Source organism: Aedes aegypti, chromosome 2 (genome assembly GCF_002204515.2).
Source record: "Aedes aegypti strain LVP_AGWG chromosome 2, AaegL5.0 Primary Assembly, whole genome shotgun sequence".
NCBI classification, from domain to species: Eukaryota; Metazoa; Arthropoda; class Insecta; order Diptera; family Culicidae; genus Aedes; species Aedes aegypti.
This window is the reverse complement of record NC_035108.1, coordinates 472,586,433-472,614,205: the sequence shown is the minus strand read 5'-3', so window position 1 is coordinate 472,614,205 and position 27,773 is coordinate 472,586,433. Positions and strand designations below refer to the sequence as shown.

The 27,773-nt window shown below is 33.4% G+C and overlaps 1 protein-coding gene across 1 annotated transcript in view; it reads left to right on the top strand.

Annotated features, from left to right (window-relative positions):
- Positions 1 to 826: 826 nt before the first annotated feature.
- LOC5567339 (fibronectin type-III domain-containing protein 3a) overlaps positions 827 to 27,773 on the top strand; it is a 241,878-nt gene continuing 214,931 nt past the window's right edge. The window contains exon 1 of the mRNA XM_021848353.1: positions 827 to 1,115. The gene's annotated coding sequence lies outside the window, so the exon portion shown is untranslated. The remainder of the gene's footprint in view (positions 1,116 to 27,773) is intronic.

Below are 27,773 nucleotides of genomic sequence, written 5' to 3'. Positions count from 1 at the left end.
AAGCGCGCACAAGACTGAGCATGCGTGTCTCGCGATCGAGACCTCAGTTTAGTGAAAGATTTTGTGGCGAGCGGTTGTGCTGGTTTGTACCTAGTACATTTGACCCATTATTCCAAAACCAATCAAGAGTGAAAAATACCCATGTTTTGATGTTCATGTCTAATACTCTTTAATGAATTCGCCTTTACCCATTTAATGAGTTAAACCACCTTAGTCGGAAATGGGTACGAAAGTACCCATTAATGAGTACTTCCAAGTTAGCGTGTAGATAGTTTTTAGAGTGTGGATTTAGTGGACACAAACCCGACACAATGCAAAAGCACACCCCTCGTGCGCTGTTCGCACTTCGATTCATTTCGACCGAAGTAGATCGAACCCACTTCTGTTGGAGCACACGCACACAGTCTCACGTCGTTTTGAAAGGAAAGCAAAAAAGCAGTGCTTTGAGAGTGCTTCCATTAATTACGTCACGCTTAAGTTGGCATATTTTCATCGCCTTCTCTCCAATAGACCAATCCAGTTGCCTGCGTAGTAGTGCAATGTTGACATAATTTTCTTTGTTTGCTGTGAGAATCCAAATATAAACAGAATTGCTGCAAAACAACCACTTCCTTGTTGGCCTGCTGTTGACCGAAATGTCAATAACGTCAAACAAACATCGATACGTTTTCATTCTGAGGAAATCGACTTGTGTAAGATTGATTGTGCGTTGGTGTTCGTAGCAGTTTACTTGGGGACCTCTATGTCATATTTTTTGCATGAACAACCTAAAATTTTGTATTGGTATTCAATCCACCGTGAACATCTCTCCCTCTTAAAACTATGGCGTACTAAACGGCCGCCCCCCAACGGGAAAATCTGCTTGGGTTGCGTTTTCTGATACGTCAATCCGCATATGAATCCGTCGTCCGTCGGTCAACCCAAAAAGTCTCTTCGTGTCATCGTCCAAAAGTCACATCAGATTAAACGGGATCAGTCAGTGAGGAAAATTTTGTGAAATTTCCGTGTGAAAAACTATTGTGATTTGGTGCGAATCGGTTTGGATCGCAGTGAAAATGTCCGGCGGAACCGGTCCGCTTCTTGTTTGAGTTCCGGCTGGAAGAACCGTTCTCCGTGTAAGTAACCGGGGCTGAAAGATGTCCGTATGGAATCGTAAATTGGCCGAAAGGGTTGAGGAGGGTTTTTTATGTCTCGTCTGGTGAGGAGGTGGATGGTAATCCGGGGCCTCTGTCTGGGGGAAGTGTCTTTGTGGCAAATAGTGAGCCCCGAGAAGTGCCTGACAAGAAGACGCAAACGTGGACAAGAATACCCAGACGTGGAGTACTGGGGAGAGAGAAATTGAAAATGCATTCCATGGATTTATGAGAGCTGGTGGAATCGATTGGAATGCGTTATCTTAGAAGTAAATGATCCGGATCCTCATCCGGGAACTAAAAGTGCGTAAGTAGGAATTGTTAATCATCCGGGTTTTGATTGTTGCAAAATACACGGGAACAAGTGGGCGTATCTTCCAAGAGGACCCCAGAAGAAGGGAAGGTGTGGGTGATTATCTGGCAGATGGAAAAATCACTCATAGAAGAAGGGGTGGCAAAATTGAGCTCTCCGCCAGACGGTCATTAAATTTTGTCCCCGTTGCTTCACTTTGTTGTCGTAATTCGTCGATTGCATATCTGCGCTGGGGAATGTTATTTCACAGGGAATCCGGATAAAGTTAACCGAGTTTGACGTGGATTCGGTATAGGTTCAATATTTACATTCCATTAGCGTTTGAGGGGAAGACGCGTTTTTGTTGGTGTTGATGTTGATGGTGATACTTGTCTTGCATCTCAGGTTCGTAGCCAGGAGTGGTTTATCCTAATCATTTTACGATCGTAGAACGTAACTACGTACGTTTACTATTATCAATTTTTCCTTGACCTTCCTTCCTTGTTACTAAATAAATTACAAATTACAAATTAAATTTTTCCTTCCTCTAGGATCTAAAACATGGTCATATAAAGTTCCGTTAGAAATTTTTCTAGTGATTCCTTTGTGTATTACTCGAAATATGTTTTGAATAAGTTCCAAAGTAAATCTTTATGGGAACTTCAGGAAGATCTTTGAGTTTTTACACCAAAAAATGCTACAGTCGAAAGGGGAGGGGGATATCAAGCTAGTGTACGTAGCATTTTGAGCCATGAAGTTAAAAACAGTAGTGCTGAAAAGAATGTTGAAGCTAAAAAGTTTGGATTATTTGACTTAGATATTAAATGAGAGTTGACTATACTTTAAGCATTATCAAATCTGTATTTCCTAAAAAAAATCATACAGATTTGATAATGTTTAATGTATAGTCAACTCTCCCTTACTCGATATTTAGTATCTCGAAATCGAGCTTAGTTCATTGCATTGGTTTTCGTTTGCAAACAAACTTTTATTTTATCGTATCGTGTTGAAAAAACTACGTAGTAGTTATCAACCATCTGCCTGTAATATTACCGAAATCGTATCGAAATGTTGCCAATAAATGGTGAAATGCAAAAACTGTGTAATTTGCATATACCTACACAGAACTAAGATTGTATGTCATGTGTGCTTGGGCTTATGGCAGAGGTTCCCAAACTTTCTAAGAGCGTGGCGCCCTTAACAATTTTCTGGGAATGGCGCGGCGCACCGGAACAAAAAAAAACTAAAGGGTAAGCTATATATTTTTCTTGTATTTTCCTTACTTCATAACCAGAAGCATAAAACTTTCAATATGGACAAAAAACACTAAAATAACTTCGAGGTTTATTAGAATGTTATATGTATGTTGGAAAATGTGTTACGCGTTTATAATGCGGCCACTTCAATTTGATTTTGCCGTAAATAACCAAATTATAACGCGTAACGGTCTATCCAAAATACTTATTTTCTTAGCACAACTTTAGGGGTTATTGAAATCAAAAATGAGTTTAATTTTCAATATCGATTCTCAAACGTTATTGAGATAATCTAATTTATTCCCAAATGTACACATTCAAATATGCTGTTGCAAATCAAATGTGAATTCGTGAAACTTTTAGTCCAATAAGTGAGTATTCTACTTCAATTTTCAATAGCGATAAAAAATGTACTTTACTAAATAATTACAATCAATGCACACACTCCAAACTTTCTTGTTTCTTTCATTGTGAACGATTGACAATTTTCTTGAAAATTATCCTGCACATCACATCCATTTTTTTTTATAAATATTTTTTGTTGTTCATTGATGCTCATATAATTTTTAAACTGTAAATTTGTTGAAACTTATTAACTGTGCAAGCACCTCAACTAATGAGATAAGAAAAAAAGAGAAGCTCCAGCTTTCAAAACTCAAATAAAACGTTGGATTTGACATTCAACAAATGATAAATTTGAAAGCGTTTCATCAAAAATTAGTGTTTTCTGAACTGTTAATGTTGAATCAAATTTTCTTGCTAATCTTACCAAAAATATCCATATATTACCATTTTTTTCTGTAAAACCTCCAATGGTAACAATTTTAAAAATCTGCTGTTAACATTTTTTTTTATTTCATTGTGTCAAAAACCATTTAATATCGTTATTTTTCAAAATTTACAGTGGAAAACCAAACAATCTTTGCAAAAACAGTATTGAATGCTTTATTTTGAGTCAATCAAATAAATACAGTAATCATACTTGGATCTTTTAAAGACACCAACACATAAATGCTTCAAGTGGACAATTTTGAAAAAAGAAGCACCACTTCAGATAAAGGACCAGCATGCAACGCCCTGTGACACAATCGGAACAAACGCTCCTCATGAAAAGTTTTCAGGGGTGAAGTGGGAATCGTAGTAACACTCCTCAGCACAATGCATGACGACACTAACCGCACGGCCTTGAATTCCAAAAACCAGTTCAAGTTCAAAAGTTCTCGACATTGAATGTTCAAATGACAGTATTTTCATCGACTGGCTATAATCTGCTTCAATGTCGTTGAAAAACGGTTTTCTTTAAACGAGCCTTATCATTATTTATATCCGAAATTTCGAAACATTTTCTCAGATAATGAGAACGTTTCAAATTTAATTTATTCGGCGCCCCTGAAGAAGTGCTACGGCGCACCAGGGCGCCGCGGCGCACAGTTTGGGAAGTACTGACTTATGGTCAGCTAAGCGGATAAAAACGAGACAAATGAAGAACAAAAACGGGACAATCCTAATAGACATACACTACCCGCCATAAGTATAGAATCGCATCATCTAGTATTGCAACACCCCAGTTGAATATTGCAGCACCCCAAAAAGTTTAGCATCACCCGTAAGCTATTACACTAGTGACGCAATATCTTGGAAACCTTACTTTCTAGAAAGCTGCGGTCTTCAGCAAAGTTGTTCAGAAGCCTTACGGCGTTCATCAGCTGAAATTTTAAATGCGCCATTTCGCCGCTACGTGGCGCTAGTGTGCATGTAATTCGATCATATTTTAGACGGCTCTAGCTCATGAACCTGATTACTCAGAATGTTCGTGTCTTCAGCAAAGTTGTTCAGAAGCTTAAAATCAATCTGAGGCAGCACTGATTGGTTAGCAATTTTGTCGCTACGTGGCGCTAGTGTGCATGTAATTTGGTCATATTTTAGACGGCTCTAGCTCATGAACCTGACAACTTAGAACTCGTGTCTTCAGCAAAGTTGGTCAGAAGCTTAAAAGCAATGTAGGCAGCAATTATGACAAGGGTGGCTCTGCTTTTAGCGAAATGATGAATCCGAAATTTAAACTGAATGTTGGAAATAACTTTAAATTAAAACTGTGTACGATTCCTTAAGGCATTAAATATAGCCTATTTGAACAAAAAATGTCAAATTTTGAATTTTTTCAACACATAGTAAACAATTATACAGTACTGACCCGATTTTGTCTACCCCCGATTTTGTCAGCTTTTTGACCCGATTTTGTCAGCCTGTTTTAAATTTATCAAAAAATTGTTTTCGCCATGTTTTACCACATTTTCATTATAATTGATGATGATGTTTAATGTCATGCACGCATGGGCGTAGCCAGAGGGGTCAATGGGAATGCCTCCTCCCCTTTGGACGATGCTTAAAACAATATTACGTGAATCAATCATGTGTGTGTATTCTTAAAAGATTGTCTCATGCACTCATATTTATATAATTGTTACATGATGATAGATTGGAAAACTTATGGAGTATACCAAACAATCAGCCTTTTGAAAAACTTCTTACCATAAATTATTCGAAGGGTTTATCAAATCTGTTGGAAAACTCAAAAAGGTTCTACAAAATTTATTGTCAGCAGAATATTATCATTAGAGTAATCGGATAAAACTCCTCGTATTTCCAACAGGAATTTTACTCGAGATATCATTCATAATCCTCCAGATATTTCTCTAACGTGTTTCTCCAATTATTCCTGAAATTATTCTATAAATCGTTCCTGGCTGTACCTCGAATTTCTCCAGAGATTCCTCAACAAAATTTGAAGGTGTTTTCTGGAGGTGATTTTAAAAATTCTTCCATGAAAACTCAATTTAATATGCCAAATATTAAACGAGTTATGTAAAGCGATCTCAAGTATCATAAAACTGTGTTTCGTTACTAAGCAACTTGGCAATTCGCTAGTTAAATCATGCTTAAAATTAAAAAACAAAACGGGATTCATACAGCCGAGTTTATGACAAAAAAACATGTGTGTAGGTTCATTCATGAATTCCTCCGAGAATTTCTCTCAATACTATTTCAAAAATTAATCTATGGATTCCTGTTGAAACTTTTTTTTTCAAAAATTTCCAAGCAATAATTTCAGACCCAGATAGCCGTAGCGGTAAAGGCGCAGCTATTCAGCAAGACCAAGCTGAGGGTCGTGGGTTCGAATCCCACCGGTCGAGGATCTTTTCGGGTTGGAAATTTTCTCGACTTCCCAGGGCATAGAGTAACTTCGTACCTGCCACAGGATATATACATGCAAAAATGGTCAATTGGCATAGAAAGCTCTCAGTTAATAACTGTGGAAGTGCTCATAAAAACACTAAGCTGAGAAGCAGGCTCTGTCCCAGTTGGGACGTAACGCCAGAAAGAAGAAGAATTTCATAAATTGTTCCAGAAACATACTGGGTACGCCGAAAGGGTTTTGCGTCTAAATTAAAATTTATTTTTGCTTGAACTTGAACTCGACCACAAACTTCACTCAAAATTCTAATAGAATATTTTTATTTTTCAAGTAATTACTTCAATAATTATCTTCTTTTAGTCCTTGTTGAATTTATTCCATTTTTATCTTCAGTATGTCTAGAAATAAACTTCAAAATTTGCTCACGAGATTTTCAGGAACTTGACTAGGAATTTCACCAAAATCATTTTGAAGCATTAAATCATCCCTTAGGTATAGAAATAATTTATGAGTTTTATTCACAATCTCATGTTATGTAATTTATGATTACTTCTGCGCTAAAAACCCAGCAAAAAAATCCATGACAACTAAAGAAAATTTCTTGGTTTTCATACAGTAAGAAATATTTTTACATACATTCCATTTCCGAACATTGAGTTTTATAACAATGTTTAGGAAAAATTATGTGAAAACTCCGTATGAAACATTCTTTGAATTATACTAAAATTAATTCCAAGAAGAGCTTCGAGGCAATTATTTATGCTCTTTCGAAGGAGTTTCTAAATCAAGAGGAATCTTAATATGAACCTCTTTAGGAATTTCTGTGTTCTGTGAGAAATTCTTAGATAATTCATCGATCATGTATAACTAGGAACTCAGGTTGATTCCATTTGTCTTACTGGACAAAGCAAAATTGCCGATCAAAGGGACCACAACGAATCGAATCTTTGGAATTTTTCCAATAGGTAAATCTGCAAGACTTTAAATAGACCCGTCACTCAACATTGAAATAAGACGCGTTTAGGACTTTACTTAGCTTACTATGAAAAAATGCGGTGGGTATCTTGTATAGTTTTATGTTTCATGCAAAAAGAGTGTAATGTATAATGATCGTTTTATCGTGAAAATCGTGAATGAAATGTTAAGAACCGATCTTCTCAACCCCCACTGATGAAAAAACCTGGCTACACCAATGGTCATCGACCCCTTAGGGACCGTTCAAATATTGTGTAACGCAACAGGGGGAGGGAGGGGGTCTTACATAGTGTTACAGTTCATAGAAAAATTTAAAATTTTCTATACAAAAGTTGTTACGTGGAGGTGAAAGGGGGTCTAAAATTGTCAAATTTTGCGTTACGTAATTTTTAAATGAACTCTTAAAAGTCCATGCAAGTTCTTGACGCGGTAAATAAATAAATAAATAAATTAACACGTTGAAATTTGAAAAACAGGAACATAATAAAATGACCCGATTTCGTCAGGTTCCCCATTTTGTCAGCCTAAAACTCATCGAGGGGCTGACAAAATCGGGCCCTCACTGTATTGTATTCCACAATGTTTTGAATTTTGTCTAAGTAAACAGGTTCGTAGAAAATGCCTTCTTCTAAATATTTGCTGAAGATACGAACATTCTAGGTGGTCAAGATCATGAGCTAGAGCCCGCGAAAATATAACCAAATCTAACTGCACATCTGAGAGAGAGGAGACAGATGGCTTAGATTGCGAGCTCCCAAAAGACAAGGTAACCTGTCATAAACTGACACTGGAAAACCACACATTTGAAGAGCAAAGCGTAAAATACCGTCAACATTTAAGTAAAGGTAATAAAACTTTCTAGGTGTTTTTCGATGACTGCACATTTTAAAAAGTTGAATACTTAAAAATAGTCGTGTGTTGGCAAACTGATATTGATTTTTTTATTCATACCTTTTTCATAGTGAACAACAAGAAGTGAATGATTTTGACCAAAATAAGATCATTAGACCGTGTGCACAACCCAAGAACTAAAGAAAGAAGGCAAGAAAACATGCCAACTGTCAGTGAGCTGTCTCCTCTCACAGCTGTACACTAGCACCACATAGCGGCAAAATTGCTAACCAATCAGTGTTGCCTCACATTGCTTTTAAGCTTCTGAACAACTTTGCTGAAGACACGAACATTCTAAGTGGTCAGGTTCATGAGCTAGAGCTGTCTAAAATATGACCAAATTACATGCACACTAGCGCCACGTAGCGGCGAAATGGCGCATTAAAAATTTCAGCTGATGAACGCCGTAAGGCTTCTGAACAACTTTGCTGAAGACCGCAGCTTTCTAGAAAGTAAGGTTTCCAAGATATTGCGTTATTAGTGTTATAGTTTACGGGTGATGCTAAACTTTTCGGGGTGCTGCAATATTCAACTGGGGTGTTGCAATACTGAATTATGCGATTCTATACTTATGGTGGGTAGTGTAAATAATGCGGTAATAATTTGGTTAGCAAAATTTGTCCTTAGGGGAAAAAAGGCACAAATGTTTTAGTTATGATAATCAAATCATAAACGTAGATTGTTCTAGCACTAGCACCTTTTCTATTAAAAAAATACACTCTTCGAAAGATAATCTAATTAATCAGGAAATGTATAATATCGACACGAATGCCACAACAATAGGAACGTATCATAAACCCATAATAATGAAATTTTACTATATTTGCTGGATAGTGTATCATGGGTTTCAAAAGATTGATTTAAAATTTGTATTATTTTCATAGAAAAAAAATGTTTGTAAATATATTCGATTCTTCATTTCTCAATATAAGTTCAAGTTTTTTTTTATATTTAAGTAACACAAGATATCGATGCATTGCATATACTTCAAATTTTAGCAGGGCTGGTTGCCAGTCACTTTTCAGTAACTTGGTCACTTTTTTCGACCTGGTCACTTAAAAGTCACTATTTCCAACAAAAAGTCACTAAGTCACTTTTTTCCAGAAAAATGGTCATCAAAGCATTTTTGTCAAGTTCTGATGATAATGAAATTTAAAGTTGCATTAGCTTTTCAAACATAAACAGAAAAAAAAATATATTAATTATTATAAAGATAACTACAGTGTGATTTTGAAATCAAAATGTCAAGATTTTTGACTCAAGAAAAATAAGGACTCCCGGTTAACTTTCTGGAAGAATTCAGGTGAATATGCTGTAGACATTTTCAACGGAAAATGTGAAAATTTTCTGGGAAAAGGTTTAGAGAATATTCTGGCAAAACTTGAAATGAATTTTTTGTTCGAAAAATTTTAATAAATTTTGGCAAAAACCATATGTGGCAGACCTGCTGAATAAATTGCTAGTGAATTTTCTGCAGTAACCTACGGCTTGAAAATGAATTCTTTATCTGCCTTCTGCAAGAACATAATCCTCCGGAAGATAAACCAGAGACGTTTAGGAAAAACAACCAAAAATTATGGTAGGCACAAAAAGTTGAAATTTAGTGTTACGTAATTTGTGTACCATCACAAACGTGAGGTTACGAGTCGCCACTGATTGTTTTCAATAATGTATTTATTGAATCGTTCAATTGAAAATTACATATTTTAAGTATGCATAAATTATTTCCTAATTATACAAAACATTTATCTAACTCGGGTTGTTTCGAGTTCGTCAATAATCCATTGTGTTATTGGAGTTATTGTTTTTGTTTATTTGGAAGAATGGGTTCAATTTAACAGAAATTCTGCCACACATTAAATTCAGCCTGACTTTCAATATTTTGTCTGTTTTTGAATTCTGAAAGGATTTTTTCGGCACAATTTTGAATACAACCAAATATTGTCGTTCGATTTATTCCACAGATTTGTTGAGAAGTACTTCAAATTATTCGTTTTGCACCTCTACTTCAATTAATTTTTACCAGTAAATTCCTTATGAACAGGAATATTAATAAAAATAGTATCAAGAGTTAGGGGCCCAAATAGCCGTAGCGGTAAACGCGCAGCTATTCAGCAAGACCAAGCTGAGGGTCGTGGGTTCGAATCCCACCGGTCGAGGATCTTTTCGGATTGGAAATTTTCTCGACTTCCCAGGGCATAAAGTATCTTCGTACCTGCCACACGATATACGCATGCAAAAATGGTCATTGGCATAGTAAGCTCTCAGTTAATAACTGTGGAAGTGCTCATAAGAACACTAAGCTGAGAAGCAGGCTCTGTCCCAGTGGGGACGTAACGCCAGAAAGAAGAAGAAGAAGTATCAAGAGTTTGTTTACCGATGTTCATGTATTTGATATTTTTTGTTTTATTTTTCGACTGAAATCAGAAATATAAAATAGTCGCCTATATCAAGCTAATGTTTGTCTAAATATTTTTTTGTTAGCTAAATATGCTATGTGCCATCTTTTTGACCATTCATGACAATCAAGTTTTATCCCACACTGATAACTGTTAAGAAATTCGGTTTCCAAAATCCGTTTTTTTAATAATGCACACAATATTGTTTTGAATGATTAAGCATAAAGCCACATTATGATTTCGTCCCTGGACTTGGGATTATGTTTTCCAGGGTGCGACGAGTTTGGATAATTAATCGCTGTTGTTAGTAGTTTGAATTGAATGTTGGAAAAATTTCAAAGCAATGGCAACCTTTTTATTGCAAAATTTAGATTTTATCTTTTGACCTAAAGATTCTGGTTATTTGTTATTATTATTTATTAGCTCAATAATTTGGAAAGAGGGAAAAGCCTCTTTGAGTGATTTCCTTTCAAAATCGTTCTCAAAAAGGCATAAAACCTCTTTATCTTTTCTAATAAAACGTTATTAAATGAAAATTAAAATTAAAGGCTCATTTGGAATGGATCCATCGCAGAGCCGAATTATCTGGATAAGTCGTCATAAAGGTCCTCCCAAGCGTATCCACGATGCCAATAAACGACACGAATGTAGGCTAAACTTGGTGTATCTGAAAATGAAAAAGAAAACAAGGCAGCAAGTATCAAACATGATAAGAAATTTCACACAAATATTGATATAAAATTTTCAATATTGGTAGGACAGATACAGGAATATCATTACTCAAACTACTGATTCTGTCAAAGAATTTCTCTCTAGGCAAATTGAATCGAAAACATTTAAGTACAATATGCTCTAAATCTTCATATGTTTTATTGCATTCACAAATGTTCGAATCTAATATTCATACGGTATAAATAGCAATTGCAAATGTAATGATTGGACATTAATCTAGAGAAGGTACATATAAAATTACGTCCAACCGAAAAGTATTTGAACCAGGGATATATCTTTACCTTCGAACAAATGGAATAACAATATCGCCCTTGGTCACTTGTATTCCAAGAAATTTGCCAATTATTTATAGTAGATTTTTTTTTTAATTAGAAAAATATTCAAAGTGATTTATACCACGATTATATATTATACCACGTGAAACAGCCAATTTTACTAACAAATCAGCTTGTTCATTGCCATTAATATTGCAATGAGCTGGAACCCAAACAAATTTAATCATATATCCTTTAGAATATAAATTGTGCTATAACCCTTTCATAGACAAGACAATATGATGCGTTTTAAAATGAAATTTATTGGAATTAAAACCTTGCAAACAACTAAAACTATCTGAGCACACCACAAATATATTAGCAGCAAAGTTTTAATTAAACTGTAAGTAAAATATAAAGCAGTTAGTTCAGCTGTAAAAATGGAGCAAGGAGAATCTAATTTATAAAAATGGGCCAAATGCAAGGCTGGTAGAGAGTCACTTTTTAGTGACTTGGTCACTTTTTTTAAGCCAGTCACTTTTATGTCTCTTTTTTGAAGCCATTTCAACTAAAGTCACTTTTTTCGGCAAAAAGTCTTTTTTCTAAACTATTTTGAACTAAATTTTCGAGAGAAAATTACGAATCGGCTTTCTTTCTATTTAGGCTAAGTTTTAATTTATTTTCCTGTCAGTTCAAAACTTTAGTTCATGGTTTTCTTGTGAAAAAAGTTTATTTTTCATACAAATTCCACGTAATTTATAAGAGTATCTAAGTTATCATTAGTATGGTGTAAGTTCATTGTTGTAAAACTAAAGGTTGAAATATTAAGTATTCTTTTAAAAAATCTCTGAAAAACTCTTGTGGTGTATTATTAGATATTTGTCTTCTATTATCGAACACTATACTTTAAAATATGTATCTAAATTATTCTCTTTGTCTTTGAAATTCGTCTTTTTTAACCAAACCATATTATCTTTTAAAAATTTTACAAAATCAATTATATAGGTATTTAACACTAAAACACAAAACAAAGAATAATTATTTAGCGTTCTATTTGGGATTAGAAACTTATCCATACTTCTTAGGATAGTCTTTATTTACAAACCAAACCTTTGAAAATGGCCGGATAGACCTTCGGTAGAGTATAAGCATTTTTGTTCCTCTGTTTTTCTTACGCATGTATTTAAGCATCTATCAGGAAAGTATATTATCAATTCTTTCTAGGAATAAATTTTGAAAGAACCTCTTTCGAAGCTGTTTGAGATTGTATTATTACATAATACAAAATTGCTTCTGAGAATTTATCGTTTTCATTGAATCGCTCATGAAATCATGCATGTTTTCTTCAAAGAAATGTGGGGAGTCGGATCTTATTCTTGGCACTTTTGATTCACTTCGGCGGGAGGTCCTAGAAAGCCACGCAGTTTATGTTTGACAATAATATGCGCGGTATTAAAGTATTTTAAATTATATAGTTTATGACAATTCGACCAACTATAACCACCAATACCAAGTGAATCATGAACGTGCCTTAGTAATTTTTATTAAAATATCAGAAGCTTTGTGCTAATAACTTTTTTTAAAGCATAACCCAGATGAACGCCCTATCAAACCTATCGTCTTTATGCTAAATGTCATTTCGGCCAAATGTACCTCCCATTAAACTTGCTGATGGAAAATTTCAATTTCGCTCGGCGTACGTAGAACGCATCTATGATACATTGGTCTTAAGAATCATATTCGATCTTTTATCATCGTTTTTATTGAAATATTGATTGATGGCCAAATATTATATTTTCCGTAATCTTGATCTAGTTACACAAAATAAAGCTAATAGAAAGTATCTTCACGCGCATTTTATATTTGATCCAACTTCATCTATGCGCTTATATTTTTTCTGAACAAAATCTTAAATTATTATAGACTTGGAGTAATGGAAAAAAAATTGAGATCTATACAGTTTTCAATGAATTCAATTTAGCGGTTTTTAAAGAAGTCATTTCTTGGGAGTATGAATGTATATGTAAAATAACAAAAAATTTAATTTCACAAATAGGTATGCCAAATTCTTTTTAAAATTTATATTATTAAATAAAATATTTTGGTGATATAAAAGACACGAACGGTGATCTTCTTCAAAACATCTTTCTTAAACTTTGAAAAATTTGGAAATCTGCTAAAAAAGGATTATTTGTGTAAATGCTAATTTTTCTTTTTAAACAAATTGGTATCAATATCTTGAAATTTTGGAAATAACCAAATTTGGTATCTACTCTACTAGACCTACTACATACAGTAGATCATATTGGGTATTCCCTTCTTCATCGTAAAACAGTGTTGTAGAACTGAAAAAAAAAATTAATTACGTTTTGATTTTCAAGCCACTTTTAGTCACTTTTTCGAGAATCGGAAATCACTATTTAGTCACTTATTTCTCAAATCTGGTCACTAAAATAACTTTTTTCGGCATCACTTTTTGCTACCAGCCCTGCAAATGAAAATTATACACTCCAAAGCCTGCCACGTTCCAATCAACGAACTATCTGTAAAAAATATTTTATCATTGCCCACCCCAATGAATTTTCTTTGAATTTTCTTTTTTTCCTATATTAGCATAATAGGACTGAACGTGACAGGGAATTTGTTTCAATTCTTCGTATAAAGAAAAATCAATGTTAGGATGAAAGGAATGATTATCTATGTTATAATAATGAAAACCAGGCGAAGAATTTTGGAATAATGTTTTCTGAAGAACAATAAATGAACGAATTCTACATTCTGTTACTAGGATTTATTTCATATAAGAATTTTAATATATCAATTAGTTGATGATTAATTGGAAAACAGTGTATTAAAAATTTGCAGTTCAGTTTAAGAATGCGGTTTTTGAGTGGAATAATGCCGGCAAGTACTTCAACCGATTTGGTATGAGTAGAATTCATTAATTTTAAACTAATTCTTAAGCAACGCAGTTGAATTTTCTCAAGTTTGGAAAAATGTGTTTGAACACTCTCAACTCAACTTTTTCAGAGCAAATTTTTTGGACATATTGAATATGATTATTCCACTTCAATTTTGAATCTAACCAATACCAAGATATTTAAAATCAAAAACTTGTTCAATTTGATGATTATTGAGAAATAAATCAATATTAAGTGGAGAATGTTTGCGAGAGAATAATATAAATTTTGTTTTTGAACTGAAAATTTGAAACCATTATTATGTGCCCAAGTGTGAATATTATCTAAAGAAATTAGCATATAGTGACGAATAACTTCTCTATTCTTGCCATTGATAAAAATTACATTATCATTCGCAAATTGAATAAAATAACATCCATTAGAAATTTGAAAGAAATTTGCAAGGATCTCACTTAAAACATTTGAAAAGAAATAGTTTTATCAATTACAAGCAGAATCCGTATTCTTGGATTGAATTATTGTGCAATTCCAGGGGGAATTCCTAGATAAAGCCTCTATTTTGTAGAACTTTGTGGGATCAAGAAGTCAAATAGGTGTTTTGTTAAATTTCAAGGACAATTTCTAAAGAAGATTCTAATGGAACTTGATTTTTTTTCATTAGAGAGGTTTTAATTATCCCAGATAATTAAGGGGCCCAGATAGCCGTAGCGGTAAACGCGCAGCTATTCAACATGGCCATGCTGAGGGTCGTGGGTTCGAATCCCGCTGGTCGAGGATCTTTTTGTAAAGGAAATTTTCTCGATTCCCAGGGCATAGAGTATCTTCGTAACTGCCACACGATATACACGTGCAAAAATGGTCAATCAGCAAAGAAAGCTACCCGTTAATAACTGTGGAAGTGCTCATAAGAACACTAATCTGAGAAGCAGGCTTTGTCCCAGTTGGGACGTAACGCCAGAAAGAAGAAGAAGAAGTTTTAATTATCCTGTAGTCATTCACCTCTAGAGAAAAGATTATAAATAATCACTTTTTTTCGTTGATGCGCTGTCTGTTGTTTTTAATTGCCTTAACATTTTGTTGCTTCTCCTTCGCATGACGCTTTCGTGACAAAATTCTTTTCATACTCCAAGTGTTACTTCTTTGAAGAAAAAATAGGATATTCTAGGGGTCTCGAAAAGTGACAGGATTCTAAAAGACAATTTACACCGTCTTCATCACATACGCTGCACAGACTGAACAATCACAAACATCAGGCAACGGACAACACGAAACACCCATTAGCCCAACGATGAATTTTTCGTTAGACGAAAAATTTCCACCGACTGGAGCGGGTTCCTGTTTTTTAAAAATTCATCAAGAATTCCTCCACAAAGTTTCAAAGTAGATTTGAATACATTAAATCTTTCGGGAAATTTTTTGTATTTTCGCGGAAAAGTTTATGAATGAACAGTGGAACTTATTCCGCTAGAAACTTTATAGATTTATTTTGCATTTTTCTTTAATTTGCTTAGGTAGGCATTTTTTAAAGAAATTCCAATATATTATTTACGAGAAATAATTTTGAAGGAACGTGGGGGGTAATATCAAATTTATTTTTAGATAAATCTAAAGAAACACTGAGAAAATTTTCTGTGAAAAAATACAGATAGATCTTTGGAGAACTCTCTGATAAGTAACATGGAAGAAGCAATCCTTAAAGTATTTCTGAGAGATTTTCTGAAAGATATGTATTGAGGAATCCGAAGAGATACTTTAGGAAGAATCTCTAAGGCAAGTTTGGAAAAATTTGTGGAAAGAATCCCTGCTTGGTGAACTTTAAGACAATTTTGGTGAGACTCCTAGAATTTCATGTACTAGTTCTTGAAGAAATTCTCAGTTATTCAAGAAATAAATTTCTGATAAATTCAAGAAATAAATTCCTAATACATTCCTGAACAATTTATTATTGATCAACTGAATGATATTCTAAAATAACAATTGGAATTTATGTGCAATAAGTACGCAATGGACCTTTATGGAGAAATATTTAAAACTGTTTAAAAGAACTTCAAAAGCATTCTATGGTCGATTTCTTCAAGAGATTTTTTAAACAATTTGATAAAGATTCTTCAAGAAATTTTGTGATAAGATCAGAAAGCCTAAAAAAGCCTCCTGTTATTAATCTTATTTTCAGCGTATTGCTTGTGAGATCCTTTCATTCCTTTCATTCATGGATAGCTTTTTGATGAATGGATAAATGACAAAGTCCTTAAGGTATTCTTGGGTAGATTTGTGTTTATTTCTTGACGACATTCTTGGCAAAATCTTTGATGAATTCCTGGGAAGATGCTTGTTTGGAGCTATGTCATTTTTTTCGCAAGCAAGCAATTTAATGTTTTTGGGCGAGATATCGTTTCGGTCATAAAGATCTTTTTATGTTGATTTGTTGAACAATCATCTGAACTAAGATACACCGATCAAATTTTTTATACAATTTCAAAATTTCTTAAAATTTCCTATGAATTCTTGTAAGTGAATGGCATCTACCGTATTTTTGTCCTTTCAATAGGTCATTCTTACCATGCCAAATGTTTTTTTTCTTCAAGGACTAAAATCCAATGCGATTTTTGACAACAAATTTCAATTGATATACTCAAAAAATAAAAAAAATAAATGGTATAAGAGTAACTGCAGCAAACTTTGAGTTCTGACTATTCATGAAATTTTTCGTAAAACGTTTTCGTCCAGAAATGTTCAAAGGAGAAATCTTCGAGCATTTGACCAGGACCTACGATTGAGTTTCTGTAGTAACTTATCCTTAAATTGCGCACATCGTAGACGAAACTATTTTTCCAAATTTTAAAGCTTCAAACTTGCATTCAAATTCGAAAACTACCCGCCCTAATACCTACATTACATTCTAAAGCGCTGTATAACGGAGGTTCTCAAAACATTACACCAGGTGCCCGAACATCGTGCAAAGAATCCAATATGGATCTTGAAGATCGAATATCTGGCCGGTAATCATAAGAGACTTGTTAGCTCTTTTTTTAAAATTCCGCTAAAGCTTTCCCACGAATTATCGGAGGTTTCAAAGGTATATTTGTGATACAAATAATTTTGTAGAATACCTAAAGAAATAAAGTGCCTAAAAAAACAGTATTATCCAGGACCACAGTTTACGCTAATTGATTCCCTTTCAAACCTTTTTAGAACCCTTGCATTCAGTTTTTAGATTCTTAAATTAGTTTAAATGACATTTTTACTTAAAAAAAATCAGGAATCCCAAAATAAATTCTATTTGAAGGAATTTCAGAAAACGTATGGAGGATTTCTGGTAGATATTATTTTAAAAATTTCCAAACGAATCTTCTAAGAAATTTCTAAAAGAATGCTTAGAATCCTTTTTTAGGGTACCGTCGATGGGGGTGACAATGGGTCTAGGGGGTGAGATTGGGTCAAAACGGAAAAATATGTTTTGTGAAATATTTAAGCTAATAACGCTGATATTACTAAAATTAATAATTCATATGTTAGGGAACATATTATTACACATAATTCATAACAATATACATTTTTAGAAATAGTAGTTTTTGTTTACTACATCAATAAACTTGCATGTTGAAACTAGATAAAATTTACAACATTAAATTTCTCCTGTACAAAGTATCAAGCATGTACTCTAGCCTCTATCGTTGTATTAGTAGAATGTTGAAAGTCTTTTCATTACACATCACAGGTATTTTCCGGTGGGGCCCAGATAGCCGTAGTGGTAAACGCGCAGCTATTCAGCAAGACCAAGCTGAGGGTCGTGGGTTCGAATCCCACCGGTCGAGGATCTTTTCGGATTGGAAATTTTCTCGACTTCCCAGGGCATAAAGTATCTTCGTACCTGCCACACGATATACGCATGCAAAAATGGTCATTGGCATAGTAAGCTCTCAGTTAATAACTGTGGAAGTGCTCATAAGAACACTAAGCTGAGAAGCAGGCTCTGTCCCAGTGGGGACGTAACGCCAGAAAGAAGAAGAAGAAGTATCAAGAGTTTGTTTACCGATGTTCATGTATTTGATATTTTTTGTTTTATTTTTCGACTGAAATCAGAAATATAAAATAGTCGCCTATATCAAGCTAATGTTTGTCTAAATATTTTTTTGTTAGCTAAATATGCTATGTGCCATCTTTTTGACCATTCATGACAATCAAGTTTTATCCCACACTGATAACTGTTAAGAAATTCGGTTTCCAAAATCCGTTTTTTTAATAATGCACACAATATTGTTTTGAATGATTAAGCATAAAGCCACATTATGATTTCGTCCCTGGACTTGGGATTATGTTTTCCAGGGTGCGACGAGTTTGGATAATTAATCGCTGTTGTTAGTAGTTTGAATTGAATGTTGGAAAAATTTCAAAGCAATGGCAACCTTTTTATTGCAAAATTTAGATTTTATCTTTTGACCTAAAGATTCTGGTTATTTGTTATTATTATTTATTAGCTCAATAATTTGGAAAGAGGGAAAAGCCTCTTTGAGTGATTTCCTTTCAAAATCGTTCTCAAAAAGGCATAAAACCTCTTTATCTTTTCTAATAAAACGTTATTAAATGAAAATTAAAATTAAAGGCTCATTTGGAATGGATCCATCGCAGAGCCGAATTATCTGGATAAGTCGTCATAAAGGTCCTCCCAAGCGTATCCACGATGCCAATAAACGACACGAATGTAGGCTAAACTTGGTGTATCTGAAAATGAAAAAGAAAACAAGGCAGCAAGTATCAAACATGATAAGAAATTTCACACAAATATTGATATAAAATTTTCAATATTGGTAGGACAGATACAGGAATATCATTACTCAAACTACTGATTCTGTCAAAGAATTTCTCTCTAGGCAAATTGAATCGAAAACATTTAAGTACAATATGCTCTAAATCTTCATATGTTTTATTGCATTCACAAATGTTCGAATCTAATATTCATACGGTATAAATAGCAATTGCAAATGTAATGATTGGACATTAATCTAGAGAAGGTACATATAAAATTACGTCCAACCGAAAAGTATTTGAACCAGGGATATATCTTTACCTTCGAACAAATGGAATAACAATATCGCCCTTGGTCACTTGTATTCCAAGAAATTTGCCAATTATTTATAGTAGATTTTTTTTTTAATTAGAAAAATATTCAAAGTGATTTATACCACGATTATATATTATACCACGTGAAACAGCCAATTTTACTAACAAATCAGCTTGTTCATTGCCATTAATATTGCAATGAGCTGGAACCCAAACAAATTTAATCATATATCCTTTAGAATATAAATTGTGCTATAACCCTTTCATAGACAAGACAATATGATGCGTTTTAAAATGAAATTTATTGGAATTAAAACCTTGCAAACAACTAAAACTATCTGAGCACACCACAAATATATTAGCAGCAAAGTTTTAATTAAACTGTAAGTAAAATATAAAGCAGTTAGTTCAGCTGTAAAAATGGAGCAAGGAGAATCTAATTTATAAAAATGGGCCAAATGCAAGGCTGGTAGAGAGTCACTTTTTAGTGACTTGGTCACTTTTTTTAAGCCAGTCACTTTTATGTCTCTTTTTTGAAGCCATTTCAACTAAAGTCACTTTTTTCGGCAAAAAGTCTTTTTTCTAAACTATTTTGAACTAAATTTTCGAGAGAAAATTACGAATCGGCTTTCTTTCTATTTAGGCTAAGTTTTAATTTATTTTCCTGTCAGTTCAAAACTTTAGTTCATGGTTTTCTTGTGAAAAAAGTTTATTTTTCATACAAATTCCACGTAATTTATAAGAGTATCTAAGTTATCATTAGTATGGTGTAAGTTCATTGTTGTAAAACTAAAGGTTGAAATATTAAGTATTCTTTTAAAAAATCTCTGAAAAACTCTTGTGGTGTATTATTAGATATTTGTCTTCTATTATCGAACACTATACTTTAAAATATGTATCTAAATTATTCTCTTTGTCTTTGAAATTCGTCTTTTTTAACCAAACCATATTATCTTTTAAAAATTTTACAAAATCAATTATATAGGTATTTAACACTAAAACACAAAACAAAGAATAATTATTTAGCGTTCTATTTGGGATTAGAAACTTATCCATACTTCTTAGGATAGTCTTTATTTACAAACCAAACCTTTGAAAATGGCCGGATAGACCTTCGGTAGAGTATAAGCATTTTTGTTCCTCTGTTTTTCTTACGCATGTATTTAAGCATCTATCAGGAAAGTATATTATCAATTCTTTCTAGGAATAAATTTTGAAAGAACCTCTTTCGAAGCTGTTTGAGATTGTATTATTACATAATACAAAATTGCTTCTGAGAATTTATCGTTTTCATTGAATCGCTCATGAAATCATGCATGTTTTCTTCAAAGAAATGTGGGGAGTCGGATCTTATTCTTGGCACTTTTGATTCACTTCGGCGGGAGGTCCTAGAAAGCCACGCAGTTTATGTTTGACAATAATATGCGCGGTATTAAAGTATTTTAAATTATATAGTTTATGACAATTCGACCAACTATAACCACCAATACCAAGTGAATCATGAACGTGCCTTAGTAATTTTTATTAAAATATCAGAAGCTTTGTGCTAATAACTTTTTTTAAAGCATAACCCAGATGAACGCCCTATCAAACCTATCGTCTTTATGCTAAATGTCATTTCGGCCAAATGTACCTCCCATTAAACTTGCTGATGGAAAATTTCAATTTCGCTCGGCGTACGTAGAACGCATCTATGATACATTGGTCTTAAGAATCATATTCGATCTTTTATCATCGTTTTTATTGAAATATTGATTGATGGCCAAATATTATATTTTCCGTAATCTTGATCTAGTTACACAAAATAAAGCTAATAGAAAGTATCTTCACGCGCATTTTATATTTGATCCAACTTCATCTATGCGCTTATATTTTTTCTGAACAAAATCTTAAATTATTATAGACTTGGAGTAATGGAAAAAAAATTGAGATCTATACAGTTTTCAATGAATTCAATTTAGCGGTTTTTAAAGAAGTCATTTCTTGGGAGTATGAATGTATATGTAAAATAACAAAAAATTTAATTTCACAAATAGGTATGCCAAATTCTTTTTAAAATTTATATTATTAAATAAAATATTTTGGTGATATAAAAGACACGAACGGTGATCTTCTTCAAAACATCTTTCTTAAACTTTGAAAAATTTGGAAATCTGCTAAAAAAGGATTATTTGTGTAAATGCTAATTTTTCTTTTTAAACAAATTGGTATCAATATCTTGAAATTTTGGAAATAACCAAATTTGGTATCTACTCTACTAGACCTACTACATACAGTAGATCATATTGGGTATTCCCTTCTTCATCGTAAAACAGTGTTGTAGAACTGAAAAAAAAAATTAATTACGTTTTGATTTTCAAGCCACTTTTAGTCACTTTTTCGAGAATCGGAAATCACTATTTAGTCACTTATTTCTCAAATCTGGTCACTAAAATAACTTTTTTCGGCATCACTTTTTGCTACCAGCCCTGCAAATGAAAATTATACACTCCAAAGCCTGCCACGTTCCAATCAACGAACTATCTGTAAAAAATATTTTATCATTGCCCACCCCAATGAATTTTCTTTGAATTTTCTTTTTTTCCTATATTAGCATAATAGGACTGAACGTGACAGGGAATTTGTTTCAATTCTTCGTATAAAGAAAAATCAATGTTAGGATGAAAGGAATGATTATCTATGTTATAATAATGAAAACCAGGCGAAGAATTTTGGAATAATGTTTTCTGAAGAACAATAAATGAACGAATTCTACATTCTGTTACTAGGATTTATTTCATATAAGAATTTTAATATATCAATTAGTTGATGATTAATTGGAAAACAGTGTATTAAAAATTTGCAGTTCAGTTTAAGAATGCGGTTTTTGAGTGGAATAATGCCGGCAAGTACTTCAACCGATTTGGTATGAGTAGAATTCATTAATTTTAAACTAATTCTTAAGCAACGCAGTTGAATTTTCTCAAGTTTGGAAAAATGTGTTTGAACACTCTCAACTCAACTTTTTCAGAGCAAATTTTTTGGACATATTGAATATGATTATTCCACTTCAATTTTGAATCTAACCAATACCAAGATATTTAAAATCAAAAACTTGTTCAATTTGATGATTATTGAGAAATAAATCAATATTAAGTGGAGAATGTTTGCGAGAGAATAATATAAATTTTGTTTTTGAACTGAAAATTTGAAACCATTATTATGTGCCCAAGTGTGAATATTATCTAAAGAAATTAGCATATAGTGACGAATAACTTCTCTATTCTTGCCATTGATAAAAATTACATTATCATTCGCAAATTGAATAAAATAACATCCATTAGAAATTTGAAAGAAATTTGCAAGGATCTCACTTAAAACATTTGAAAAGAAATAGTTTTATCAATTACAAGCAGAATCCGTATTCTTGGATTGAATTATTGTGCAATTCCAGGGGGAATTCCTAGATAAAGCCTCTATTTTGTAGAACTTTGTGGGATCAAGAAGTCAAATAGGTGTTTTGTTAAATTTCAAGGACAATTTCTAAAGAAGATTCTAATGGAACTTGATTTTTTTTCATTAGAGAGGTTTTAATTATCCCAGATAATTAAGGGGCCCAGATAGCCGTAGCGGTAAACGCGCAGCTATTCAACATGGCCATGCTGAGGGTCGTGGGTTCGAATCCCGCTGGTCGAGGATCTTTTTGTAAAGGAAATTTTCTCGATTCCCAGGGCATAGAGTATCTTCGTAACTGCCACACGATATACACGTGCAAAAATGGTCAATCAGCAAAGAAAGCTACCCGTTAATAACTGTGGAAGTGCTCATAAGAACACTAATCTGAGAAGCAGGCTTTGTCCCAGTTGGGACGTAACGCCAGAAAGAAGAAGAAGAAGTTTTAATTATCCTGTAGTCATTCACCTCTAGAGAAAAGATTATAAATAATCACTTTTTTTCGTTGATGCGCTGTCTGTTGTTTTTAATTGCCTTAACATTTTGTTGCTTCTCCTTCGCATGACGCTTTCGTGACAAAATTCTTTTCATACTCCAAGTGTTACTTCTTTGAAGAAAAAATAGGATATTCTAGGGGTCTCGAAAAGTGACAGGATTCTAAAAGACAATTTACACCGTCTTCATCACATACGCTGCACAGACTGAACAATCACAAACATCAGGCAACGGACAACACGAAACACCCATTAGCCCAACGATGAATTTTTCGTTAGACGAAAAATTTCCACCGACTGGAGCGGGTTCCTGTTTTTTAAAAATTCATCAAGAATTCCTCCACAAAGTTTCAAAGTAGATTTGAATACATTAAATCTTTCGGGAAATTTTTTGTATTTTCGCGGAAAAGTTTATGAATGAACAGTGGAACTTATTCCGCTAGAAACTTTATAGATTTATTTTGCATTTTTCTTTAATTTGCTTAGGTAGGCATTTTTTAAAGAAATTCCAATATATTATTTACGAGAAATAATTTTGAAGGAACGTGGGGGGTAATATCAAATTTATTTTTAGATAAATCTAAAGAAACACTGAGAAAATTTTCTGTGAAAAAATACAGATAGATCTTTGGAGAACTCTCTGATAAGTAACATGGAAGAAGCAATCCTTAAAGTATTTCTGAGAGATTTTCTGAAAGATATGTATTGAGGAATCCGAAGAGATACTTTAGGAAGAATCTCTAAGGCAAGTTTGGAAAAATTTGTGGAAAGAATCCCTGCTTGGTGAACTTTAAGACAATTTTGGTGAGACTCCTAGAATTTCATGTACTAGTTCTTGAAGAAATTCTCAGTTATTCAAGAAATAAATTTCTGATAAATTCAAGAAATAAATTCCTAATACATTCCTGAACAATTTATTATTGATCAACTGAATGATATTCTAAAATAACAATTGGAATTTATGTGCAATAAGTACGCAATGGACCTTTATGGAGAAATATTTAAAACTGTTTAAAAGAACTTCAAAAGCATTCTATGGTCGATTTCTTCAAGAGATTTTTTAAACAATTTGATAAAGATTCTTCAAGAAATTTTGTGATAAGATCAGAAAGCCTAAAAAAGCCTCCTGTTATTAATCTTATTTTCAGCGTATTGCTTGTGAGATCCTTTCATTCCTTTCATTCATGGATAGCTTTTTGATGAATGGATAAATGACAAAGTCCTTAAGGTATTCTTGGGTAGATTTGTGTTTATTTCTTGACGACATTCTTGGCAAAATCTTTGATGAATTCCTGGGAAGATGCTTGTTTGGAGCTATGTCATTTTTTTCGCAAGCAAGCAATTTAATGTTTTTGGGCGAGATATCGTTTCGGTCATAAAGATCTTTTTATGTTGATTTGTTGAACAATCATCTGAACTAAGATACACCGATCAAATTTTTTATACAATTTCAAAATTTCTTAAAATTTCCTATGAATTCTTGTAAGTGAATGGCATCTACCGTATTTTTGTCCTTTCAATAGGTCATTCTTACCATGCCAAATGTTTTTTTTCTTCAAGGACTAAAATCCAATGCGATTTTTGACAACAAATTTCAATTGATATACTCAAAAAATAAAAAAAATAAATGGTATAAGAGTAACTGCAGCAAACTTTGAGTTCTGACTATTCATGAAATTTTTCGTAAAACGTTTTCGTCCAGAAATGTTCAAAGGAGAAATCTTCGAGCATTTGACCAGGACCTACGATTGAGTTTCTGTAGTAACTTATCCTTAAATTGCGCACATCGTAGACGAAACTATTTTTCCAAATTTTAAAGCTTCAAACTTGCATTCAAATTCGAAAACTACCCGCCCTAATACCTACATTACATTCTAAAGCGCTGTATAACGGAGGTTCTCAAAACATTACACCAGGTGCCCGAACATCGTGCAAAGAATCCAATATGGATCTTGAAGATCGAATATCTGGCCGGTAATCATAAGAGACTTGTTAGCTCTTTTTTTAAAATTCCGCTAAAGCTTTCCCACGAATTATCGGAGGTTTCAAAGGTATATTTGTGATACAAATAATTTTGTAGAATACCTAAAGAAATAAAGTGCCTAAAAAAACAGTATTATCCAGGACCACAGTTTACGCTAATTGATTCCCTTTCAAACCTTTTTAGAACCCTTGCATTCAGTTTTTAGATTCTTAAATTAGTTTAAATGACATTTTTACTTAAAAAAAATCAGGAATCCCAAAATAAATTCTATTTGAAGGAATTTCAGAAAACGTATGGAGGATTTCTGGTAGATATTATTTTAAAAATTTCCAAACGAATCTTCTAAGAAATTTCTAAAAGAATGCTTAGAATCCTTTTTTAGGGTACCGTCGATGGGGGTGACAATGGGTCTAGGGGGTGAGATTGGGTCAAAACGGAAAAATATGTTTTGTGAAATATTTAAGCTAATAACGCTGATATTACTAAAATTAATAATTCATATGTTAGGGAACATATTATTACACATAATTCATAACAATATACATTTTTAGAAATAGTAGTTTTTGTTTACTACATCAATAAACTTGCATGTTGAAACTAGATAAAATTTACAACATTAAATTTCTCCTGTACAAAGTATCAAGCATGTACTCTAGCCTCTATCGTTGTATTAGTAGAATGTTGAAAGTCTTTTCATTACACATCACAGGTATTTTCCGGTGGGGCCCAGATAGCCGTAGTGGTAAACGCGCAGCTATTCAGCAAGACCAAGCTGAGGGTCGTGGGTTCGAATCCCACCGGTCGAGGATCTTTTCGGGTTGGAAATTTTCTCGACTTCCCAGGGCATAGAGTATCTTCGTACCTGCCACACGATATACGCATGCAAAACTGGTCATTGGCACAGTAAGCTCTCAGTTAATAACTGTGGAAGTGCTCATGAGAACACTAAGCTGAGCAGCAGGCTTTGTTCCAGTGTGGACGTAATGCCAGAAAGAAGAAGAAGAAGAAGGTATTTTCCGGAATCTGTTTGATTTTCCCACAAAAAAATCATTTTTTTCGGTACCATATTTAAAACATTGAAAATGGGGTTGAGATCAATGAGAATGGGGTCAAGCAAGAACGATAGTAATAGTCCACTTTTTTGACATTTTACGGTGCCGGGTGTTCTCTTTTTTCATTAAGATGTGTTTATTCTTTCTATATACAGCATCTCTGAAACATCAAACAAGTCTACTTGAGTATTCCGTGCATTGAATAACAATATAACGCATTTCGACAACTTCTCAAACCAGCAACTGTGTTTCGTGCGCAGCAACATTGTAAATTTTTATCAAAAGGGTGTTTTTTTCTAAATTTGATTATTTATCAGTGTTTTCATATAATAGAAACAACTCAAGGAAGTACAAATGAGTTGGATCGCTAAAATACTGGGATTATGACGTCAACTACCTCGTTTTTTATCAATATTTTTCAGTTGTGAATGGTTTTGAAATCATATTCTCAAAAACAAGTTATTTTAATAACAGTGACCCAATGTCACCCCCTCTATGGGGTGAGATTAAGTCATTTTTCATTCACTTGTGGTGCCGCTGTGAATAAATATTTGTCTTTAATTTTTTGAACAGTTGTTAATGTATCATCAAAGTACATACACACCAAATTTGAAATTTATTGGAGTTAAATTGCGATAGTTATTCAAAAATCAATCGCACATATCCCTTTTTGACCCATTGTCACCCCCAACGACGGTAATCTATATAAATAAAAATGGAATGGTGTTTGTATGTCACGAAATGGCTTACGAACGGGTCAACGGATTTGAATGATTCTTTCTCAGTTTTGTTCGTCAGGGGTTCCGACGTGTTCGTGTGTATAATAATCTCAGAATATTCACCGGGAAAGTTGAAAAAACGAGCGCGAACGAAACTTTCATTTTATATGGGACGATCAAAAGCGTTTTTCAATAGCCTACTTGATGGCAAGACGAAGTTTGCCGGGACCACTAGTTTAAAATAAAACTTGTTCACCTTACTGAGTCCAATTGCTAGAAATTGTTATTCTGTTCAATGGCATAAATGCATATGCAAATAAAACTCTAGCCAGGATGCTGATTCAAGCTTACTTTCACGCTCATTAATCAAACTTCTTTCTCGCTTTTGTATATTATATTCTTCGTCTTCTTCTTCTTGACATTACGTCGTACATTGTATCAGGGTGACCAGCGCACCGGGAAAACCGGGAAAAAGCCGGGAATTTCGGATCACCGGGAGAAAACCGGGAAATATACGGGAATTTCAATTAGTACCAGCAAAATTTTGTATACCAAGTAATGTTTTAACCAGCACGATCTATACCAGTGCTTCCCAAACTTTTTCAACTTTCGCCCCCTTGAGGCCCCCTAATATGTGATTCACATATTTTAATTAAGCGCTGTACGCCAAAAAAATTCCTTGACTCGCATATCCATAGAATCATAATACAATAACTTTTATGTACATTTAAAAATATTTTCTTAAATATCGATAACCCACAGTTACTATGAATAATTTATTGAACTGTAATTTATAATATCGATTTTAACAATATCTTGCGTGCATTACAGGCTACTGAATCAGTCATTCCATCATCTGCCGTTTCTAAAATTACTGCAATAATTTTCAGAAATTGTGAATAATAAAGGTTTGATGTTTCTGGGAACGCATTTTTATCCAATACAAATACCCTGAAACATATATGAAAATCCAGAATGTTTT